Source organism: Suricata suricatta, chromosome 10, assembly GCF_006229205.1.
Source record: "Suricata suricatta isolate VVHF042 chromosome 10, meerkat_22Aug2017_6uvM2_HiC, whole genome shotgun sequence".
Taxonomy (NCBI): Eukaryota; Metazoa; Chordata; class Mammalia; order Carnivora; family Herpestidae; genus Suricata; species Suricata suricatta.
Window position 1 is genome coordinate 27,343,517 of NC_043709.1, and position 22,555 is coordinate 27,366,071.

Below are 22,555 nucleotides of genomic sequence, written 5' to 3' on the forward strand. Positions count from 1 at the left end.
GGGGAGGGACAGAGAGAGAGGGACAGATGACCCTAAGCAGGCTTTGCACTGAGAGCAGAGAGCCCGATGTGGGTCTCAAACTCACAAACTGTGAGATCACATAAGATCATGACCTGAGCCAAAGTTGGACACTTAACTGGCTGAGCCTACCCAGGCACCCCTATATTGTCCATTCTTGACAAGTGGAGTCGTTTACATTGATCGGAGGTTAAGATAACTGGGTTTCCTTTATAATCTTTAGTAGCATTTGGATTCTGCCTATACAAAAATGGCCATTTGCAGCACTCGAGCCTATTAACTTGATAATGAATTTGAAAAAGACACTCTTTCTTCAAAATATGTTATTAATGCTATAAATTTATAATCAGTATACAAATATATTGTGACTAACATGTGGAGTGTCCTCTAGGCAGTACATCATTCGTACAACCAAATGCAACTATTTTGGTAGGTGGTATATGATTGCTTCCCCATAATTTCAACTGATGGGTTCTTGGCCATCCTGCACTATGCTGTATTTATGTAGGTACATCTTGATCTTGTATTTTTATTGAGCCTGACCATCTCCAGACACACTACCTTGCACATGAGATGATTCTTATACCAACGAATACTGTGTCAGACTTCCTGGGCCATCTCCACTTACTCTTATACTCACACTTCGGTTCTGATCCCATCCACTTCCTGATTCTTGACTACATGTCTTATTTAGGTCTTTGCTTACAGAATGTGCTTGATGGTAAACAAGCTGTATTTCTTGTCACACACATACATACACAAAAGGTCACTCTGATGTATAACTGGTAAGAATCAAAATAAAGAAGATGAAAGCGTCCCTCTGAAAACTGATACCTGTCAAGAGATATTTGCAAATGTTTTATTGAGGAGGCCTAGGAAATACTCCAAAACGTTCACAATGGCATCCTTAGGTCTGGAATGTAACTAAAGCAATTGTTACTCAGAGAAGGCAGACTGCATACAAAAGGGAGAAGGACAAGTGTTCAGTGTTCACACTACACTGCATAGTGGACACTGCTCCCTTGTCTGGATGGAGAAGTCTGCCCTACCTATTTAGATTAAAATATCCTTTTCTTAAAGAAAGGACAATTCACCTGCTAATGATTATCTGATGTGATTGTGACTTCCTTTACTTTTTTTAATCAAGCAGTTGATCTATAACTTAGTGTCCTGGGAAGTCTTACATCCAGGATCAGTCATGATCTTTGATTCAGGCCTATTTGCCACTGCATTAAATTGGAGCTAAGGTTTTGTTTTATTTTTTTTAATTATATAATTTTAAGCTGTCTCCTATGAATTAGCTCTATGTTAATTCCCTAGAACCTGAAATACTGTATATAGGTAAGAGGATCAAGTGTAGCTTCTGATCGGAAAACCTGATAGTCTGACCCAGATACCCTAAAATGATCTCACACACTAGAGACCAACATAGGAGAATGTTTTGAGAGCAACTAGCAAGGTTCTTTCTTGAATATTTGATATCTCAAGGGCATGATTCTTTAGACAGATGTCCACCAAGGTCTCTACCAAAAATTCTGGGAACTCAAGGACTTGTAATTGCCTTTTGTAACTAGAATTGTAACAAATTGGGTGGTAAGCCATTGATGGTCACGTGAGCTGGGACACAGAGAGAAAAAGAATAAGGTCACAGCCAGGCACCAAGGAAAATCTGAGAAATTGCAAAAATCTTGTGACACTCCTGGTAGCTTTTCTGTTTTTGATTCTTGTCCTTGCACAAGTCTGGCCATCATCCTATCCTTGAGTCTGCAAGATAGTCCAGGAGATACACTGTCTTTTTCTCTTATTCTTTTCTTTTCTTTCCTTTTCTCTTCTTTCTTTTCTTTCTTTCCTTTTCTCTTCTTTCTTTCTTTCTTTTTTTTCTTTTTCTTTCTTTCTTCCTCCCTCCCTCCCTCCCTTCCTTCCTTCCTTCCTTCCTCTTCTTTCTTCTTCCTCACCCTTCTTCTTCTTCCTTCCTTCTTCCTTCCGTCTTTCCTTCCTTCCTTCCTTCCTTCCTCCCTCCTTCTCCATCTCCTTCTTCAGTTAATTCATGTTTCCAGTACTCACTAAAAAGTCTTAACTCTTTTAAGTCTATAATACTGATCTTTTTACCAATACATCTGATCTTACTCATTAGCTCTAGCAATGGCATTTTTATTATAATGCATTCCAAAGTCATATGTATCCTATGCATTCCAAAGTCATATGTACCCTAGGGCACGTCACTTCACAAGATTCTTAGTCAGTAAAATGGTATAAAACACTTCATGGATTTATTGTAAGAATGAAATGAGTTTATATATAAATTCTGAATAACAACACCAGGCATACATAGAAAACATAAATACATTTAATTTTTATTATTACTTACACTAATATGATTAACTATTTTTTATGTTCCTTTTTTATTTGAAAATGTTTACTCATTTTTTGAGAGAGAGAGGCAGACAGACAGACAGAGTGCAGGTGGGGGAGAGGCAAAGAGAGAGGGAGACACAGAATCTGAACTAGGGTCCAAGCTCTGAAATGTCAGCACAGAGACCCACATGGGGCTTGAGCCCACCAACTGTGAGACCATGACCTGAGCAGAGGTCAAATGCTTAACCAACTGAGCCACCAAGGCATCCCTATTCTTTTTATGTTCTTTCTATTAAAAAAATGATTCAGAATGTCTTTATGTTTAAGTCTAGCATATTTCCAGAATGGAGGTGTATTTTTTTTTTTAATGTTTACTTGTTTTTTAGAAAGAATGAGTGTGAGCAGGGGAAGTGCAGACAGAGGGGACAAAGTATGCAAGGTGAGTTCTGTGCTGACAGCAGAGAGCTTGATGGAAGGCTTGAACTTTCAAACCAGAAGATCATGACCTGAGATAATGACTTGAACCGAAGTTGGACACTCAACTGACTGAGACACACAGCTGCCCCCCAAATGGGATTTTAATTAGTACTTAAAATACTCCACACATGTATTCATTCATTAATTACTCTACTCATTCATTCAAGCAACAAGTTATTGGATACTTCATATGTTCATGTATATCTGTTCATAGAAAAACAACTATTAAGCTATTGGTTAGAAACAATCTTCTTATGTTGTTCAATTTGGGATTTTGATTAATAAGATGCTTTCTCCTGAGTTACATTTATCTGTATTAATCATCTTTAGCTTCAGAGAAAAAAAGAACTGAGAAAAGATGTTCTTTGAAGATAATTCTGTATTACACAGTTAGATGTCAGTGTTTGTTTAATAAATAAAAGGAAAAAAGGTGAGTATATTTTAAGCTTCATGATTATGCAGGTGATTGAATTATTAAGAAGATGGACAGAATCCCATTAGGGATGGCTACATATGCCTTCATCCTGATCATCCTTTAAAAAGAGGGTTCTTTGATGCCTATGAACATTTGTTTTAACTGGCCCAGGGAGTATTTAAAGCTTATTCAAAAGGTCACATTTTTGGGCAGGACTTCAGTCATACAGCCCAGATGGGGTAAAATACAAAGGAATGTAAATATGTCAAAGTTTGAGCTGTTAATACTAGGATTCCTGGACTGATTTTCTTAGATGCCACTTAAATTTTAAAGAGTTCCATTTGGAATTGTCGTAAATAATTCTCCAGAGACTGACATAGACATAAAGCCACCATTACCACGAACAATGCACAATGAGACCCTGACACAAACAAATATCTTGGAGAAGCCTGTCTCTGAATAGTGTGAAATGGAACTCTTAGAAACCATTGAAAATACCACTGAATAAATACCACTGAAATCAACATTTGCTTCCCAGGTTCACGGAGAGACTTGAGAAGGTCAAGCTATTAAAACAAACTTAGGCACAACAACTTGGTATCAGTAGCTCATAAGTTGACATCATAACCAGTTGTGGACACTTTCTAGTTAAGGAATTTCTAAGAGTCAATCTTCTACTTTTCTACCCTAATGCCTTTTTCATTTCTTACCCTCTAGATCTCAGCTTTATAAGGTGAAAAATGGTTTTAAAACAAATATCTTGTAATATGTTCTTTACCTTTCTGGAATGAAATGAATAGATGACAAAACTACCAACCACATAATTTTAAAATATGTTGTATCCTAGTTTTAACATTTTTTAAAAAATACAGGGGCAGTAATTCTATTTAAGGCGATGTGCACAACCAGAGCAGAACATAAATGATTCCATGTGATGGCTGTACCTGAATGTCTGGGAAGGTATTTATATTGAATGGAACAACTCTCAGCATTTACAGGACACTTAACATTTGTTGTTCTTGCTCATAAAATGCCTTACCACATGCACTATTGATATAACCAAAAAATGCCCTCCAAAAAATTCTGAAATTCCCCTTACTAGCCGTACTACTCCTGGTGCTAACCATTACTAATACCATTTCTAAAAGGAAATCAAATCATATTTCCAACTGACAGCAACTTAGTTTATAATAAGAACATTTTATTATTTATAGTTGTCTTTTCCATTCTTGGCTAATATCATATCACCATCTTTTAAAATTCTATCAGTAGGGGCATCTGGGTCGCTCAGTCTTAAGTATCTGACTCTTGGTTCAGGCTCAGGTCATAATCTCATGCATGGTTTGTGAGTTTGAGCCCTGTGTCCAGTTCTGCCCCGACAGTACAGAGCGTGCTTGGGATTCTCTCTCTCTGCCCCTCTCTTGCTCACTTTCTCTCTCTCTCTAAATAAATAATTAAATTAAAAAGATGTTTACAATTCTATTAATAATTCCCAGCTTTCCAAAATACAGAGACAATTATTTCTAAAACATTGTTTATTTGTTATTTTTTATCTGAACAATTGATAGTGCTTTGGGGCACAGGAACAATGTAATAAAAGAACTGATTTTTTAAGGAAATGTTAAACTCTATTGCAAAACTTTGGGAGATTATGCAATTCTTGATGTACCGCTGTAAGTTACAAAAATTTTTAAAGGGCATGAACTCTTAAGTGGAACCATTGGTTATTACGAAGAGTTTCCATGTGTTGGTCTAGTCCTGTTTCCAGATAACCCTGATGGTAAAAGCACTTGAGAGGTCCACACATGAAGAAAAATAATCCCGTTGGAATGTAGAATCAGAAGATTCATAAAAAGGGACTCATTCCAGGTGTCCAAGCAGTTGCTTTGCATTATAACCTTGCATAATGGAGCGTGAGGAACAGTTTTCACTGCAAGGTTGAGAGACACACATTTCAGTTAAGATGGTTTTCAGACTCTGATTTGGTTATGATTGCAAAAACGCGGTTTTCCATCTTCCAGTTTAGACAGTTGCACTAATGTCTGGGTTTATGTCCATATCTCTGCCTGTATTTATAACTATTTTCTTGTGGTAGCACTTGGGATATTTTAGTGCCTGGAATAAACAAAAATGACCAAGTTCACTCATGTGGCCTCAATATCCTTTCAACAATATAGTTTTTTAACTGAAAGTTTGGTCAAAGTCAACTGAAGTTTTAACAGGCCCTGGACAACTCTTCCTATTTGTCAGTTACTAACTAGTACAGTGATTCAACAATTCCACACAACACCCTGTGCTTCTCATGACAAGTGCATTCCTTAATCCCCTTCGCCTACTTAACCCATCTTCCCACTCACCTTCTTTCTGGTAACCATTGGTTTGTTCTCTATAGTTAAGAGTCTGTTTCTTGGCTTGCCTCTCTAACTTTGTCTCTGCCCTTCTTTTTTCTTTGGCTGTTTTTGTTTTGTTTTTTAAAATTCTACATATGAGTGAATCATATGGTACTTGTCTTTCTCTGACTGACTTATTTTGCTTAGCATAATACCATGTAGCTCTGGGGCACCTGGATGGCTCAATTGGTTGAGTAACCAATTCTTGATTTCAGCTCAGGTCATGATCTCAAGGTTCCTGGGTTTGAGCCCCATGTTGTGCTCTGCATTGATAGCATGGAGCCTGCTTGGGATTCTCTGTTTCCCTCTCTCTCTGCCCTCCCCTGCTCATGCTCTCTTTCTCAAAAATAAATAAATATTTAAAAAATATTCTTTAGCTCTATCCATGTTGTTGTAGATGGCAAGATTTCATTTTCTATGGCTGAGTGATATTCCATTATGTGTGTGTGTGTGTGTGTGTGTGTGTGTGTGTGTGTGTACCACATCTTCTTTATCCATTCATCAATCAATTGACCCTTGGACTATTTCCATAATTTGGCTATTATAGATGCTGATGCTGTAGACATCAGGTGCATGTATCCCATTGAATTCGTATTTAAAAAAAATTTTTTGCTTAATATCGAGTAGTATGATTGCTGGATAATAAGATGATTCTATTTTTAGCTTTATAAGGAACCCCCATACTGTTTTCCAAAATGGCTGCACCAGTTTGCATTTCCACCAACAGTACTAGAGGATTCCCCTTTCTTCACATCCTTACCAATACCTGTTGTTTTCTGTATTATTGATTTTAGCCATTCTGACAGTGGGAGGTGATAGCTCATTTCCCTGATAACAAGTGATGCATCTTATCATGTGTCTGTTGGTCATCTGTATGTCTTCTTTGGAAAAATATCTATTTATGTCATCTGCCCATTTTTTAATTGGATTACTCATATTTTGGGTGTTGAGTCTTATAAGTTCTTTCTATGTTTTGGATACTAAACCTTTATCAGGTATGTCATTTGCAATGTCTCCTCCCATTCTCTAAGTTGCTTTTTAGCTTTGCCAATTGTCTTCTCTGTGCAGAAACTTTTTATTTTGATGTAGTTCCAATAGTTTATTTTTGCTTTTGTTTCCTTTGCCTCAGGAGTCATATCTAGAAAGAAGTTGCTACAACCAATGTCAAGGGAGCTACTGCCTGTGTTCCCCTCTAGGATTTGTATGGTTTCAGGTCTCACATTTAGGTCTTTCAACCATTTTGAATTTATTTTTGTGTACAGTATAAGAAAGTGGTCCAGTTTCATTCTTCTGCATGTTGCTGTTCAGTTTTCCCAACATCTTTTGTTGAAGAGAATTTTTCCCCCTCATTGGATGTTCTTTCCTGCTTTGTTGGAGATTAATTGACCATTTAATTGTGGGTTCATTTCTGGGTTTTCACTTCTGTTCTATTGATCTATGTGTCCATTTTTGTGCCAGTGCCATACTCTTTTGATTACTACAGCCTGGTAGTATAACTTTATGTCCAGAATGGTGATGCCTCCACCCTTGTTTTTCTTTTTAAAGATTGCTTTGGCTACTTAAGATCTTTTGTGATTCCATACAAATCTTAAGATTGTTTTTTTCTAGTTCTGTGAAGAATTCTGGTGTCATTTTGGTGGCGATTGCATTAAATGTGGAGATTGCATTGAGTTTTATAGACATTTAAACAATATTTGTTCTTCCAATCCATGAGTAGGCATTATCTTCCCATTTCTTTGTGTCGTCTTTAATTTCTTTCATCAGTGTTTTAGTTTTCAGAGTACAGGTCTTTGACCTTTTTAGTTAAGTTTATCCCTAGATATCTTATTGTTTGTAAATGGGATTGACTCTTTAATTTCTTCTTCTGTTGATTCATTATAGGTGTATAGGAATGCAACAGGTTTCTGTACATTGTTTTTATAGCATGTGATCTTACTAAATTCATTCATCATTGCCAGTGTTTTGTTGTTGTTGTTGTTGTTGTTTTGTTTGTTTTGTCGAGGCATTCTGGTTTTCTGTATATGGTTTCATGTCAACTGCAAACAGTGAAACTTTTACTTCTTCCTTGCCAATTCAAATGCCTGTTATTTCTTCTTTTGTCTGATTGTGCTGATTGTTAGGACTCCCAGTACTATGCTGAATAAAAGTGATGAGAGTAGACATCCCTGTCTTGTTCCAGTGCTCAGTAAATATTAATATTATTAGTTGGCTCTCTATTTTCATTAAGTTTTATTTTTATGTAAAATCCTAGAAGATAAAAAGGATATAGTCTGAATGGAATACCTTTTGGCCAATTTGTAACCACTCTGGTTGGGGTATCATATGATTGTATAACTGTGTTTATTTAAGATTTTGCATCAACACAGCTTATAAGTGTGAAACAGGGTAAAGTGGATCTCACAAACCGCTTTTCAGAAAGATTCAGCAGTCCCTCTAGTGATTTGTGATAGGACTATAGTCTAGTGAAACTATTTCTGAGTTAGTCCTGAAAAAAGGGTGCAGACCAAATCTATGATCCATTGGTTAATGCTGATCTCATATAATGTGGTAAAAAGAGCTTATCCATCCAAGAGTTTACCACTTATAGCCTTGGTTTCCTGATCCATAATTCCACGTTCCATATAGCTACTTGCAGAATACATGGGCACAAATGAATTATTCTAAAACAAGACAGAGATGAGACAAAGCAGGTCACCTAGGTTCCTATAATAAAAAATGAACAACTGTAGGTTGCAGCTAACTTAGAGTGTATCATTCTTCATCACTGCATACCTTAATGTGGCAAATTTGATGGATTCAGTTTGGAGAAATTACTTATTGGTGGTTATGGAATTACATGTAGTCGACACAAATATAAGTAGCAAACATATTTCACTTTTTTAAACTTCCACTAAACAAGTGTAATTTGCATGCAGCTAAAAGCCCAGAGAATGCATTGCATAGAGCAGCTTTGCCCCACATCAAAGCCACTCTAGAGATCAAAACAAAATCGAGTTCTGAGGAAGGAATTCTCTTCTTTTCCTTCTTAATATACATGTTTTTCTTTCCTCTATGGGTGTGGGTCAATAAAAGGCAATATAAAAATCTGTGGGTGCCATTGACATTTGAGTGACTCCGTCTTAACCTTAGAAGTAGGCATGGTAGTTAATGAAAATGTGGAAAGTCTGACATGTGAGGAAGAGCCCGCGGGTGGAAACCAAGAGCCTGGAGTTGTAAGAAGGGAGCACCTTTGTCCTGCCTCAGCCTCCCTCTTGGAGAGGATGCCATCGCTGTCACACGACTGGATTTATGTTGCGACATTTCCCCTTCCCTTTCCATTTTTTCGTATGAGATCAACATGAAGATCATTGATTGTCCTCGCTAAGCCTGCCTGAGCCAAAGGACAATGACCTTTTCCCTGTTCTATCATCTGTGGGGGGGATTTGTTTGAGTCTTCTTGCTTTGTTTTCTGTGGGCTGGAAAATTCAGAGCCAATCACACTGTAAGATCCTGGCTCGGTTAAAACCAGGCCTGGGTTACTTAAGCAGGGCTAACACTTTCATAGATCATTTCTGTGACAAAGATTGAAAGGAGGATAGAAAATAGCACAACAGGATTCAATTCACGTGGCAAGGGGAAATTGTGCAAAGTTTAATCCATTCCTACTGCAGTCTCGATTGTGATCTCCTTGGACGCTGAGCCTACGGAAGACTTTTTTTCTACAATATGCATCATCAAGTTGCTTTAGAAGCGGTGCTGTGGGCTGGAGGGAGGCGGCGCAAGTTATATAACATGCAATTTAAGATAATGGCCTTTGAAAAGGAGAAATTAATATAAACAGATGAGGCCAACAAAGCTTCAGTCATCTAGAAGGTGGTTTCAATCACCACTGACTTTAAACAATATCACCCCCACTGAGCTTACACTATGTTTATTATCATTTAATTTCTTGCCCAAATCGGCACTTTCTTATCATGATGTCGCAGGGATGGCAAGCTCTGTTATGACTACAATTGGTAGAAAAATGCATTCATCTAAGTGAGTAACAAGATACAAAAATTGAGCTTTCCATCTTAACCTTTTGTGGCTTTAAACATGCTGCTAAAAACATTAGCAAAAATGGAAGCTATAACGCTTCCATAATTATCACAGCTCTGTCTTTGTTCTTATAATGATAGAATCCATACTTTCACTTTGGAGTGCTTAATAATAGCAGCTGTCTTGTCTGCTCAACTGTGGGGTTTTAGGGCTCCCATAATTATTCATTTTTCACTCACTTGACAGTGGGTGTTTCCTTGTAATATTTCAGGCCACATCAGAAGAGAGAATTTTAAAATCCTTTCAAGTGTTCTGCTATACATAACAATATTGAATTATGCATTAATAAACCAAATTTAATTGACTTGGAGGTGCATAAGCCCTAATTAACACGATACCTCAGTACTAAAAACTGATTGCCACAAATCAGCACACACACACACAAATGCAGGCAAAATGACTGTATCCTTCATGTCTGAGGCCCCGAGGTCTCTTGGTCCCTAAAACCACACACTCTATTTTTTCTTCACCTTCTCTCTTTCTCATCCTTCCTCATATACTTCTCTTTTTCTTATTTTTCAAAGCATTTGTTTTGGAATAATTTTAGATTTATACAAGAGTGGCCCAGGCAGAACAGGAATTCCATCTTTCCTGAGCCCTCTTCTCATTTCTTCCTAACGTTTATTAATGAGGAACTAAAAGATAAAGGGGAAAAACAGAAACCTACACACAGAAGGTCCAAATGGCACTCCATCTTTCTGATATGTGTCGAGCTAATTACAATAATAAATAAAATATGAATATTGGGAATAAACTGGGTAAATCATTTTTCATTATTATGTAGTCTAGATGAACTGGTTGTTTTGTGGTAAGAGAATAAAACATGCATGCATATGTGTACCGCGACCAATGGCAGGCAGTGTGCTTTCTTAGGATGGGGGAAAATGATCTGTGTTTGAGTGTGTTTACATGTGCCGAGAGAGTGATTCCAGAGATAAGGAAGGTAGTTTTATGGGCCAGGCTGTGGAGATGGTGGAGAGGGTAATTGAGAGAGGGAGGTTTTTATGATATAATAAGGTGCAGCGCTCATGTGAGAGCAGGGACAGGGTGAGTGGGGGATGGGCAACAGTTATAGGATGCTTTCAGGACTTTCGTGCTGGCGTTTGTAGACTCTTTAATGGTCTTTAAATGGCTTGCAAGGTTAATGCAGATGATAAGGCTCCCATTGTGTGTGAGAAGGCTGTATTTAGTCTAAACAATTAATCCTGATTTTTAAAAAAACTCAGTATTGTATATAGTACACAATTATAAAATGTACCTTTACATGTAAAGGTACATCTGCTATATAAAACTTTGAAAACTCATATTGCAGGAGGGAGAAATGAACTACCGTAGATAGCTGCTCTAAATAGTGCAATGCATTTTATTTTCAATTTTATTTTATTCATTTTTTTAACTTGTACTATCTAATCATCCTAAATTCTGTTCTGTTGTTTTTATTTTTCTTTTGAGTCAATTTATTCTTCACATCAAGTCATGAGAGGGGCTTCAGACACCCACGTATAGAGCCATTGTCTTTTTTAAACTTTGTAAAAATATTCTAGAAAATACCTCTCACTATGCAAAGGCAAACATGTAGATATAATTACTGGAAAGCATTGAAGAAAAAGTTCCAAAGACAAAAGGGTTCTACTGATTCCCAAATACATGTTCTGCTTTGTTCCCTACTGAAGGACAGGTATTGTTTTATAAGTTCAATCTGGGAACTCTTGATGCTAAATGTAAACTCTCCACTCACCCAGGCCATTTTCACTTAGAGCTATAGCTTTTCTTTCTTCACAGCATCCATATCCATACTTCTCAGACTTTATCAATCTTTACTCTAGAGATACAATACCAAATACCATGATCAGTCAAAATACTTATTGGTTGAGTAAATCAGTTTATTTATGAGCAGGGTATATATTCAGCTTTCTCCATAAAACAGAACCAATGAGGAGGGGGTAGAGAAAGACAGAGAGAGAGAAAACAACATGTTTGCTATGAAGGATTGGCTCATGTGATTAGGGAGGCTGGAAAGCCCTACAATCTGCATGCTGCAGGCCCAGGAGAGCTGGTATTATTGTTTTACTACAGACCCAAAGAATTGATAGCCAGGGTTGGGGCATTGGTATAAATTCCACACTGAGTCAGAAGACTCAAGAACCAAGACACTCCATGTCAGAGGACAGGAGGAGATCAATCCTTTACCTTTCTGTTCTCCTCAGGCCCTCAGGATTGGATAATGCCCACCCACACCAGGGAGGATGATTTTCTTTACTCAATCTACCAGTTCAAATGCTAATCTCCTCTGGAAACACTTTCACAGTCAAAACCAGATACAATGTTTTACCAGCTCTCTGGGTATCTTTGGCACAAAGTGACACATAAAATTAACCATCACAGTGGTTCAAGAATTAAACATTATCTAGAGAAACTGAAGCAGGGTGACAGACTGAGGGCTCCAGGTTACTAACCTATTCTAAGAGCAAAGATTGGTCAGGATGTCAGCCGTGATCCCACTTCATAGCAATGCCATTAAAAACATTTAAAGCACATCAGTAAATTTTGTTACACTACACAGTTTTTGTGTCTATGTCTTTAGGGAATCACCTGAGGTATAACAAAGCCTATTTTCCTTGGATATTAGAAGCAGAGTAGGAATCAGGAGTTAGCTTCAAGTTTACTAGATGCTTGGCAGCACTCCAGGGGACAGCTCAGTAGTTTGAGGACAGCTATAATGCTAGACATGTCCATGTAAATTTATTTAAATGTAAATGAGAAACAAATATCACAGGGTATTTTTGGAGAGAGATGAGCATATCATTGAATGGCACCAAGTAGAACACGGTGTTGCAGCTCCCAAAGTCCGGAAAACTTGGGCATTAGCTTGTAAACTATATTGCGACCTCAAGATGGGCCCAGATGTAAAATAAAATCATAAGATGACATAAAACCATAAAACAAAAACATAAAGTAAAATAGAATGAAGCAATTTATATGACCCAATGTAACTCATTCAGCTCAAAGGCACAGGAATTTACTGAGATTCTGTGGCTGTTTTAGTCTTTTCTTTTTAAATTTTTAAATTTTAAATTCTATTTAAAATTTTTAAATATGTATTTACTTTTTAGAGAGAATGAGACAGACAGTGTGAACAGGGGAGGGCCAGAGAAAGAGGGAGACACAGGCTCTGAGCTGTCAACACCAGAGCCTGATGTGGGGCTTGAACTCAAGAACTGCAAGATTGATCATGATCTGAGCTGAAGTTGGAGGCTTAACCAACTGAGTCACCAGGCACCCCTAAAATTTATTTTAAATAGTTATTTATTTTTGAGAGAGAGAGAGAGCACACATGAGTGCACAAGTAGGGGAAGGTCAGAAAGAGGGTCACAGGACCTGAGGCAGACTCCTCTCTGTGAGCACAGAGCCTGATGTGTGGTTCTAACTCACAAACTGACCTACAGTGAGATCATGACCTGAACCAAAATCAAGAGTCTGAGTCAAAATCAAGAGACTGAGCCACCTAGGCACCCTGCTTGTTTAGTCTAAGAGCACCAAGAACATTTCTTTAAACCAGTGGTTCAAAATATTCATTTCAGTTTAGTACATGTTTACTTAGTACTTATGATGTGCCAGGAGCTATATGAGATGCTGGATCTAAAATATTGAATAATACAACACAGCATACAGGTCTATGAAGCTTATCCTCCAACAGGGAAGCAAGATCATTAAACATACAATTACAATGAAAGGTGATTGTAGCTATGACAGAACTATTGGATGAAATAGAGAAACAGAGCACAAGTGTGTATAATTAGGGTGTTAGGAAAATCTTTCCAGGCAAAGTGACAGCCAAGATATGACCTAGACTACAGGTAAGGTTTAACCCACTGAAGTTGGGACAACAGTATGAGAGAGGGGAGCACACAAACAAACAAAAAAACAAAATAAAAATCTAGCTGAAGAGAACAGCATGTGTAAGAGCTATGGAGATGGATGAATGTGTGTCTGTGACCTATATTAAAAAAAATTTTTTTTAATGTTAATTTATTTTTGAGAGAGAGACAAACAGCACATGAGCAGGGGAGGGGCAGAGAAAGGGAGACATAGAATCCGAAGCAGGCTGGGCTGTCCACACCGAGCCTGATGCGGGGCTCGAACCCATGAACCATGAGATTATGACCTGAGCCAAAGTCACTGAGACACCCAGGTGCCTCGATGTGACCTATATTTTAAGATACAGAACAGTAAGAGATGAGACGGGAGAGCTAATCAGGCCTTATTTACCACATATTCTGTGGGAAGTTAGTAGGTGGCATAAAAATAGTCAAATAAATTTAGGAAACCTGTGCCATCCCCACAGGTCTTCTCAGAGCCCCTACCGTGTTAACACGCGCCACAGTGCATTGCCAATGGTTAGAGCTCTTGAAACAAATCACTATCTTACTATTGTTGCTCTGTGTTAGCTGTCTGCAGGAAGGCAGAGCTGTGACCACCTCCCATGTTCTTTTGAATCTGGAGGGGGACAAATGGTGTCAGGAAGGAGATCAGATGAAATTTAGATAGCGGTCCACGATTCCTTGGTATATTTCCACTGGAATGTACCTGCAGTGCGTCTCATCTGCTGTGCAGTCCTGATTCACTCCAAACCCTCATTTTTTAAAAAGTGAGTTAGTGGTATACATATTAATCTCCACGCAAAGTTCAGAGTAGATAAAAATCATCTAACCCTGCCCCCCCCCCATAATGAGTTTTACCCCATTCGTAAAGGAGTGTTTTCCTATATTGGGTGCACATTTTAAAGGCTTTGATATATTCAATTTCTCTGGGAGCTTATTTTATTTGGCAGCTACAGCTACCCCACCACAAAAGGAATGAATGAGTAAATACATATATAAATAAATAAGAATATAGGCAGCATGTTCCAAGAGCTCTACATCTTCCTGACAGAAAATCAATATATAGTGAGCCTGGAAATCGAGACCGTTGAGTTAAATTTTTGTTTACCTTCCAGATAATTCCAGTTTCTGCTGTCATCAGGATGGTAAAAAGAGAGCTTCCCTCCTTTACCATCCCATAAAACCCTTTATAGGTCATGACAAGCCATTTACAATTACGTTCATTCAAATCTAAATATGGCCCAAATGCAGTTGACAGATTGCAGACGGCTAAGTGATGGGGATGGTACAAATACATTCTGTATATGATAATTATTTATTGATCTGCATGGTGCATTTTATGTGCACTGGTACTAGGACAAAGGCATGAATAGGTTGAGAGCTAATAATAATAATAATAATAATAGTAATAAAAGCATGGACAAGAGGATCTTCCTAGCTTGTATCAGAGTTTAAATGTTCTTGCTAGAAAAGGAAGATTTCCTGCTGTTCCGGTTTCTTCTAACACATGGATGTTTAGAAAGCAGTGGTTTCTGTTTTCTTATACAAATCCAGATTCAGGAAACTCCCTTGAAAATATGCATTACTGCTTCAACCACTACATCACAACCCTGTTGATGGTGTTTAAAATGTATAAGTTCACAAGGTAAGATTAGAAATTTATAGTAACTTAAAATCAGTGTTTCTTTAAAGATAAATTAGCAAAGGTCGATGACAATGAAAGTCTGTTCAGTTCTTCCATTTATTTTAGAAACGAAGACCTGACTTTTGTTTTCAGCCAAGTTGTCTTCATACAGTCATTGAAATAGTCCTGCCCGGGATACAGGGCTGAAATAATGTCATTACGGCCCAGTCTGTTAGGCAGAACTCTGATGGGCATCTCATAATTTTCACAGGTAGGTATAGCAGCCTATCTTTAAATCTATAGGCATAACTAAAAATAATTTATGTGCTCCATTTACCATTATATTAGACCCAAATGGGAAAGTGCCCAAGACTTGACAAGCTATTCTCTTCTAATAAGTCTGAATTAGGTGCCAGAATTTTTTTTTACTTTTAGCAGCATTTCAGGTTTTTAAAACTTTTTTATTTTTTAAATATTTATTCATTTTTGAGAGAGATACAGAATATGAGCGGGGGAGGGGCAGAGAGAGGGAGAGGGAGACACAGAATCTGAAGCAGATTCCAGGTTCTGAGCTGTCAGCACAGAGCCTGGTGCAGGGCTGGAACCCATGAGCGGTGAGATCATGACATGAGCCGAAGTGGGACGCTTAACCAACTGAGCCACCCAGGTGGCTGCTTTTTTAAAAAATGTTTATTTATTTTGAGAGAGAGAGAGAAAAAGAGAGAGCGAGCAGGGGAGAGGGACAGAGAGACTAAAGCAGGTTCTGTGCTTACAGCAGACAGCCTGATACAGGTCTTGAATTCACAAACTAACAGGTCATGACCTGAGGCCAAAGCCGGAAGCTTACCTGGGTGAGCCACCCCACATTCCAGGTGGTTCTAGAGCAAGTGCTCCTTCGGCTTAGAGATGCTCGCCTTTGTAGCCCTGGTGCCTAGCACCATGCCTAATACATCTCAGGTGGGTTTTGCCTTAGAATTAACACACTTTAGTTTATGCTCAGTTATGAAATCAGAACTAGCATGTGACCCTACAAAACTGCAAGGTAGCTGGGTTGATGATCTTTCTGCAGGGTCTAGGAGAAAAGAACTGATAGTAATGAAAATGACAGATCATTATCTCTGGGCATAATGTATAAGAGCCATTATTTCATGTGTTTTTAAATGACTTTTTAGGTAATGCTCAAATACCATTCAAGGACTGTTTTACTCCAGCCCCTGTCATGGCCGCCGGCACAGCTCAACCAATAGGTATGTATTGCTTTGATGGAAGAGTCAGTGATCATGAAATAGTCACAATATCTCTACAGACATCCTCACAAAGACTTATATTAGTAAACCATGATATAGTACTCAATACTGCATTCAAATAGTACTTGAGTACTGGGACCCGAGTTTTAGAGTTAAAGAGGATACTCAGTGAACTCGGTACTCATATGATTGATGCTTGCCTCCTGAACCAAAGCACTTGTATATTTAACTCAAATAACTATTAATTCTTCCAGGATTGATATCAGTATTTTATATGTCAGAAAACACTGTGGATCAGGGAAGTATTTGCTATATCTGTGATTTCATCAAAGAAGAGGGAGAGGAAGAAGGTTCATGTGTAATCGTTGCTACATGGGAATAGGATAGAAAGCCAGTTGGCAGTATTAAAAATTGTCTTAAATACTAATAGTTAAATTGGCTATTTAAGATCAGTCAAAAAATTGATTTAAAAAAATTTTTAACATTTATTTATTATTGAGAGACAGAGAGAGACAGAGCATGAACATGGGAGGGGCAGAGAGAGAAGGAGACACAGAATCTGAAGCAGGCTCCAGGCTCTGAGCTGTCAGCACAGAGCCTGACATGGGGCTTGAACTCACAAACCGCGAGATCATGACCTGGGCCCAAGTCGGACACTTAACCGACTTGAACCATCCAGGTGCCCCCCAAAATTAATTTTTTAAATAAATTGAATCCTACAGTTGTTTGTTACTGTATGGAGGCTGTAACAATTAATTACACATTCCACTTAAAAGCAATGCATTTTCACTCTAGAGTTTTAAGTAAATGGTTAAAAAGTATTTAAGTTTTACAAGAGTAATGCTTTTAAATAAAATTCAAGCAAAATAAAAGGAAAAATTGAAAACCTCTTCTCACTCTTTCCTTTCCAAATCCCAGATATTAAAATTTTGCTTTTTGATTTATAGCCTTCCAAACTCTAGGCATATATATGCAAATATACCCCTCTAAGCAAACCCTGCACTTGTTTTTGTCCACATATTATGAATGCATGTTGATTTCATGTAGACCTCGAGTAAAATGCAAATGGAAGGGGGTCAGTAGTTTCTCAATTTTATCCCCAGGAGCAAACACAGTGCTTTATACACTATAGATCCTTACTTGACCATCTGATGAATGAAAGACTCTTTTTTTTTTTCTTTTTTTGAAAGACTTTTAAGTTAGCAGTACCTCTTAGAGAGTTTTCCATTTGAGCTTTATTATTTTTAGGAGCAGAGTAGTATTCCATAGTACGAATGTGCTATAATATTTGAAACTACTTTCTGTTGATGGGCATTAAGGTCCTTCCTGTTCTTTCACTGTTACAAAAAATTCAGAAATAAAAGTTGTGCACTATATTTGTTCACTAGGGTGTATATTTATGTAGAATAGGTCTCTGGAAATGAAATGTTTAGCTCAAAGTCATGAATGTTTTAAATGTTAATAGGGACAAGGAAATGGTTCTTCACTTTTTTTGGGAGAATCACGAAATCATTGACAATATAATGAAAATTAATGTACCCTCTCTTAGTAAATGATACAAATGTCTCATACAATTTCAAAAATGTCCAGGTATAACTCCTGTGTTAGGAACCTCTCCTTTAGAGTGATACATTACCTACTGAGGTTGATTTGGTCATAAATGATCTCAGTTTTTCACTGCAACATAGCCTGCCAACTTTCCTTCAGAAAACAGATGTTCTACGAAGAGACTTGTAAGATCTTGAGATATTACATCTCATTTGTCTCATGCATATTTTAAGCTCAGTTTACCCAATTTCAAAGGCAAATGCTTCAGCATCAATGCAGTAATGTGACCATTAAGATCTACACTCTGTCACCTTAAAATCCTAGGTTAAGCCGTGATTTTATTTCCTGCTTTAAGGTCCTGAACTGCTTCAGTCACAGCGATGCTACCAACAATTTTAAGAAAAAGGGGAACACCGTCTGTGTCCAGCTAGATTGCGTCAGGTTGATTTAAGAACTTTAATTTTGTGCAACTCAAACATGACAGTCACACTGAGTCATAAAAGAGAAGTACATGCCTGGGTGGCTCGGTGGGTTGAATGGCAGACTTCGGCTCAGAGTCATGATCTCATGGCTCAGCTCCTCGGTTTGAGCCCCGCATTAGGCTCCGTGCTGACAGCTCAGAGCCTGGAACCTGCTTCACATTCTGTCTCTGGCTGTCTCTGCCCCACCCCTGCTTGCATACTGTCTGTCTCTCTCAAATATAAATACACATTAAAAAAGATTAAAAAAAAGAAATACAAATAAAGACAGTTACTAATAGTATGGAGAATAGTATAGGAGAATGCTTGCTCAGCAAATGTGCACACACCCCAGTTCTTCAGTTCTCTAAACTAGTTCCTTTTTCTTGAAGGAAAAACAAGAACATTTAACTAGTCCTCCTGTCCCTTTCCAGAGAAAACAAAGTGTGGGCTAGAGGAAGAGATAGAAGTTTCGCCTGCCCTCAAGAGAAAGGGTTTTTTTTTTTTTTTTTAATTTAAGGGATTGTGACTGATCTACATGAGAAATAAATACTCTTGGTTTATTCAGCTACGAATGATAGAGAGGCCTTTTCTCATTCTACTTCTGAAAGAGGAACATTTGGATATTGCAGAGAATCGACTTTGACATCTTTAGAAAGTGGAATCACTTGGCTGGGCTCATTTCCTGGCTCCTGTGTTTTCATAGCACAGAGTTTCAAAGACAGTGTAAAGCCAACACACACTTAAAATTCTTGGTCTCTATCAAAACAAATCTGCCATTTCCTGCCTCACTTTTTTTTAGTGAGGCTCATTATAGTCCTAAATTTGAACCTCATTAGAGAATAAAATCCACACCTGTCTTTAGAGCATTCCTAAAAAACAAATATTCTCCAATTTTATAGTAAATGCTACTGTATGTAAACTTGAAATCCATAATTAACATATATGAATAAAAATGTTAACAGACCTGACTTTTAAACTGTGGAAGAAAAAATGTGTAAGTTCTCTCTTTGCTGTCTTTTAAGAAATCAAGTTGGAGTTCAACTCTGGAATAAACAGATTAATGCCAATACCAAATTTTTAATCTGGACCCTTGTTATGCAGAAAGTGCTTTCTACACCAGTAGGTAGCATCAGTTATCACCTCAGAGCTGTTTAGAAATGCAGAATCTAGAGCCCTACACTAGATCTACCTATTCTTAATAAGATTTTTACAAGATCTGCAAGTAATTTGCATAGCCATTAAAGTGTAAGAAACACTGACATGGGGTACCTGGTGGCTCAGTCAGTGAAGTGTGCCACTTTTGATCTCCCATCAAACCTTGATCTCCTTGGTTCCGAGGTGGAGCCTGCATTGTTCTGCACTGACAATGCGGAGTCTGCTTGGGATTCTCTCTCTATCCCTCTCTCTCTGCCTCTCCCCATTCTGGTGCTCGCTCTCTCGCTCGCTCTCTCGCTCTCTCAATAAACAAATAAACATTAAAAAAAAAAACAACCACTGACCTCCGCCACTATTGTAAAGCTACCTAGAGGCAAAAAATACGTACCCCTTAAAACACACCGTTGTGTGACTAACGCCAACTACCACAGATACAGTTTTCCGCCTTTCGCGACGTTTTGCTTTCCGTGGATTCGGTTACCCCGGGCAACTGGGAACCGGAAGCAGAGGATCCTCCTGACGCAGCGTCAGGTCAATAGTAGCCTAACACTGTGTTAGGACACCTGTGTCATTCATTTCCCTTCATCTTTCCTGGAAGGCATTTTATCATCTCATATCATCACAAGCAGGGTGAGTACGGCACGAAAAGATATTTTGAGAGAGATAATACTACATGCGGTTTCAGGAATGCACTGCAGGTCTTAGAAAGTGTTCCCCCAGGATAAGAGGGCGACCACTGTATTTATAGTCCTCAAGATCACAGCACTCCGCCTTAATTATCTCTGCAGAGATGGGAGAGCGCGTCCTTGAGGAAATCTAATCAGAGGAAGAAAGTCAAACGCACACCCTCATTCTTCGTAGCTGTATTACAGCCCATGTACAGAAGAGGTGACGACAGAATGACAAAGACAAGAGTATAAAGAAAACTAAAATTTCAAATTTTAGTTGCAAAAAAAAAGGAAAGGACTCAAAAACAATAATAAAAATAATAAGTAATAATAAAATAATAAACATAATAAAACACTTTGTTTTAGATTAATATATTTATATTGCTAATTTAATATAATCAATTAAAATGAGTCTTTAATAAATTTTATACATTTAGTCCCCAAATAATTATACTATTTTTTTGTTTTCCTTTGTTTTCCCCTAAATACAGTCTCTGAGAAGGAATACTAAAACTTTAATTCATGCTTTTGATAAGTACTATTCAACTCCAGATACTGCTTTAGGTATTTGAGATACATCAGTGGACAAAAACAAGAGCAACAACAAGAAACAAACAAACAAAACAAACAGAAAACCCAAAACATGTCTATCTTTGTGGACCTTACACTTTTGTGGGAAAACATAGGCAGTAAATACCAGAAAGAAAAAGCAAATTGTATAGTGGGTGGGAAATGATAAGTGCCAGAAAGTGTGAGTAGAGGGTTGCAATTTTATTTTTTATTTTATTTTTTATAAATTTTTAAATGTTAATTTATATTTGAGACAGTGTGTGAATGGGGGAGGGGCAGAGAGAGAGGGAGACACAGAATCTAAAGCAGGCTCCAGGCTCCTAGCTGTCAGCACAGAGCCTGACGTGGGGCTCAAACTCACAAGCCATGAGATCGTGACCTGAGCTGAAGTCGAACACTTAACCGACTGAGCCACCAATTTTAAATAGGAGTATCAGTCATAAAAGTACCATTTGAGCAAAACTTGAAGGGAGTGAGAAAAGCAAAAGAAGGAAGAGGCAGGCCCAATGCTTTTGGCCAGTGGATGATAAATGTCCGTCTCTTTTATGTATTTACTATTCTTCTGCATTTAAGAAAGAGCGGGGGAGTAAAGTGTTCTCCTAACTTGTAATATGATTGATGATCCACTGCTTTTGCAGCAAAGAACACCACTCTATAATCTTAAAGATCATTCTTTCTGGGGAACCATATATCCAGCCAGTAGTGAACTCAGAATTTACTCTTCAGCTGCATCGGAATGAACACAAAAGACATTCTTATTTTAAACACAGTTACATCTAGAAATTAAATACATGGTGATACCTTTATTATGTGCTTACTATGTACAAAAACTTTTTTTTCTAGTCTTGGAAGAGGGATTTTTTTTTTTATGTTATCCATAAGAAAACTCAGGGTCTGAGCCGATGAATCAAGCCCCAAGATTAGAGAGCTGTGTTGGCGATTCAGGCAGGAATTACACTTACTTCTCTCAGAACTCTCTCAGAAGCCAAAGTCATAGTTTTTACTAAGCCACCACCACAATTTGTTCTCAATGCATTGTTAGATACCTGTAATCTCTAATTTCATTACAAGTTTACCTTTAAAATGGACTGCACTATTTTCTTAGTACAGACTTCATGTAGTACCAATAAACACAAAAAGTTGCCACACACACACAGCTGAATAATCATTTCATGGCAGCTCAATACTTAAACCAAATAAAACTTGAAGGTCCTAAAATAGTCTTTACGATAATACTTTTTGCCAGTCTTTTCTATCTATAACTGCGGTTGTTGCACACATATGGTTGTTTCCACTGATTGAGTTTTTCTTATGAGTTAAGGATTATACTGTGTATTCTTAACATATAATTGCATTTCATTATAATAACATTAGTTTAGAGATGCGAAACAGAGTTCTAGAGAGGTTAAACAGGACCTATGCCCCTAAGTTCCCTGATAAATGGTGTGTCCTAATCTCTTGGCAGAGCTCTAGAAATGTCTATATAAGAGACTGTTTAAGGCAATTGGTGCAGGGAAATTAATAGCCCATCAGAATGTGGAAAGCATAAGAAGTCAGTAAGGAGAGGCTGTCATGGAGTCTGAGAGCCAGGAACCAGTTGAAAATACCAATCCTGCTTCTAGAAAGAAGGCCTGTGGACCAAATACGTTGCATGTCAGTACAAAGTTAC

At 37.8% G+C, this 22,555-nt stretch overlaps 1 long non-coding RNA gene across 1 annotated transcript in view; it reads right to left on the reverse strand.

Annotated features, from left to right (window-relative positions):
• The window catches only part of LOC115303599, a 70,239-nt gene extending 50,127 nt beyond the window's left edge, over positions 1–20,112 (reverse strand). Inside the window, exons 1-2 of the long non-coding RNA XR_003914143.1 lie at positions 20,037–20,112; positions 11,471–11,554 (exon numbers count right to left, since the gene is read on the reverse strand). This is a non-coding gene — a long non-coding RNA (uncharacterized LOC115303599). The remainder of the gene's footprint in view (positions 1–11,470; positions 11,555–20,036) is intronic.
• Positions 20,113–22,555: the final 2,443 nt, after the last annotated feature.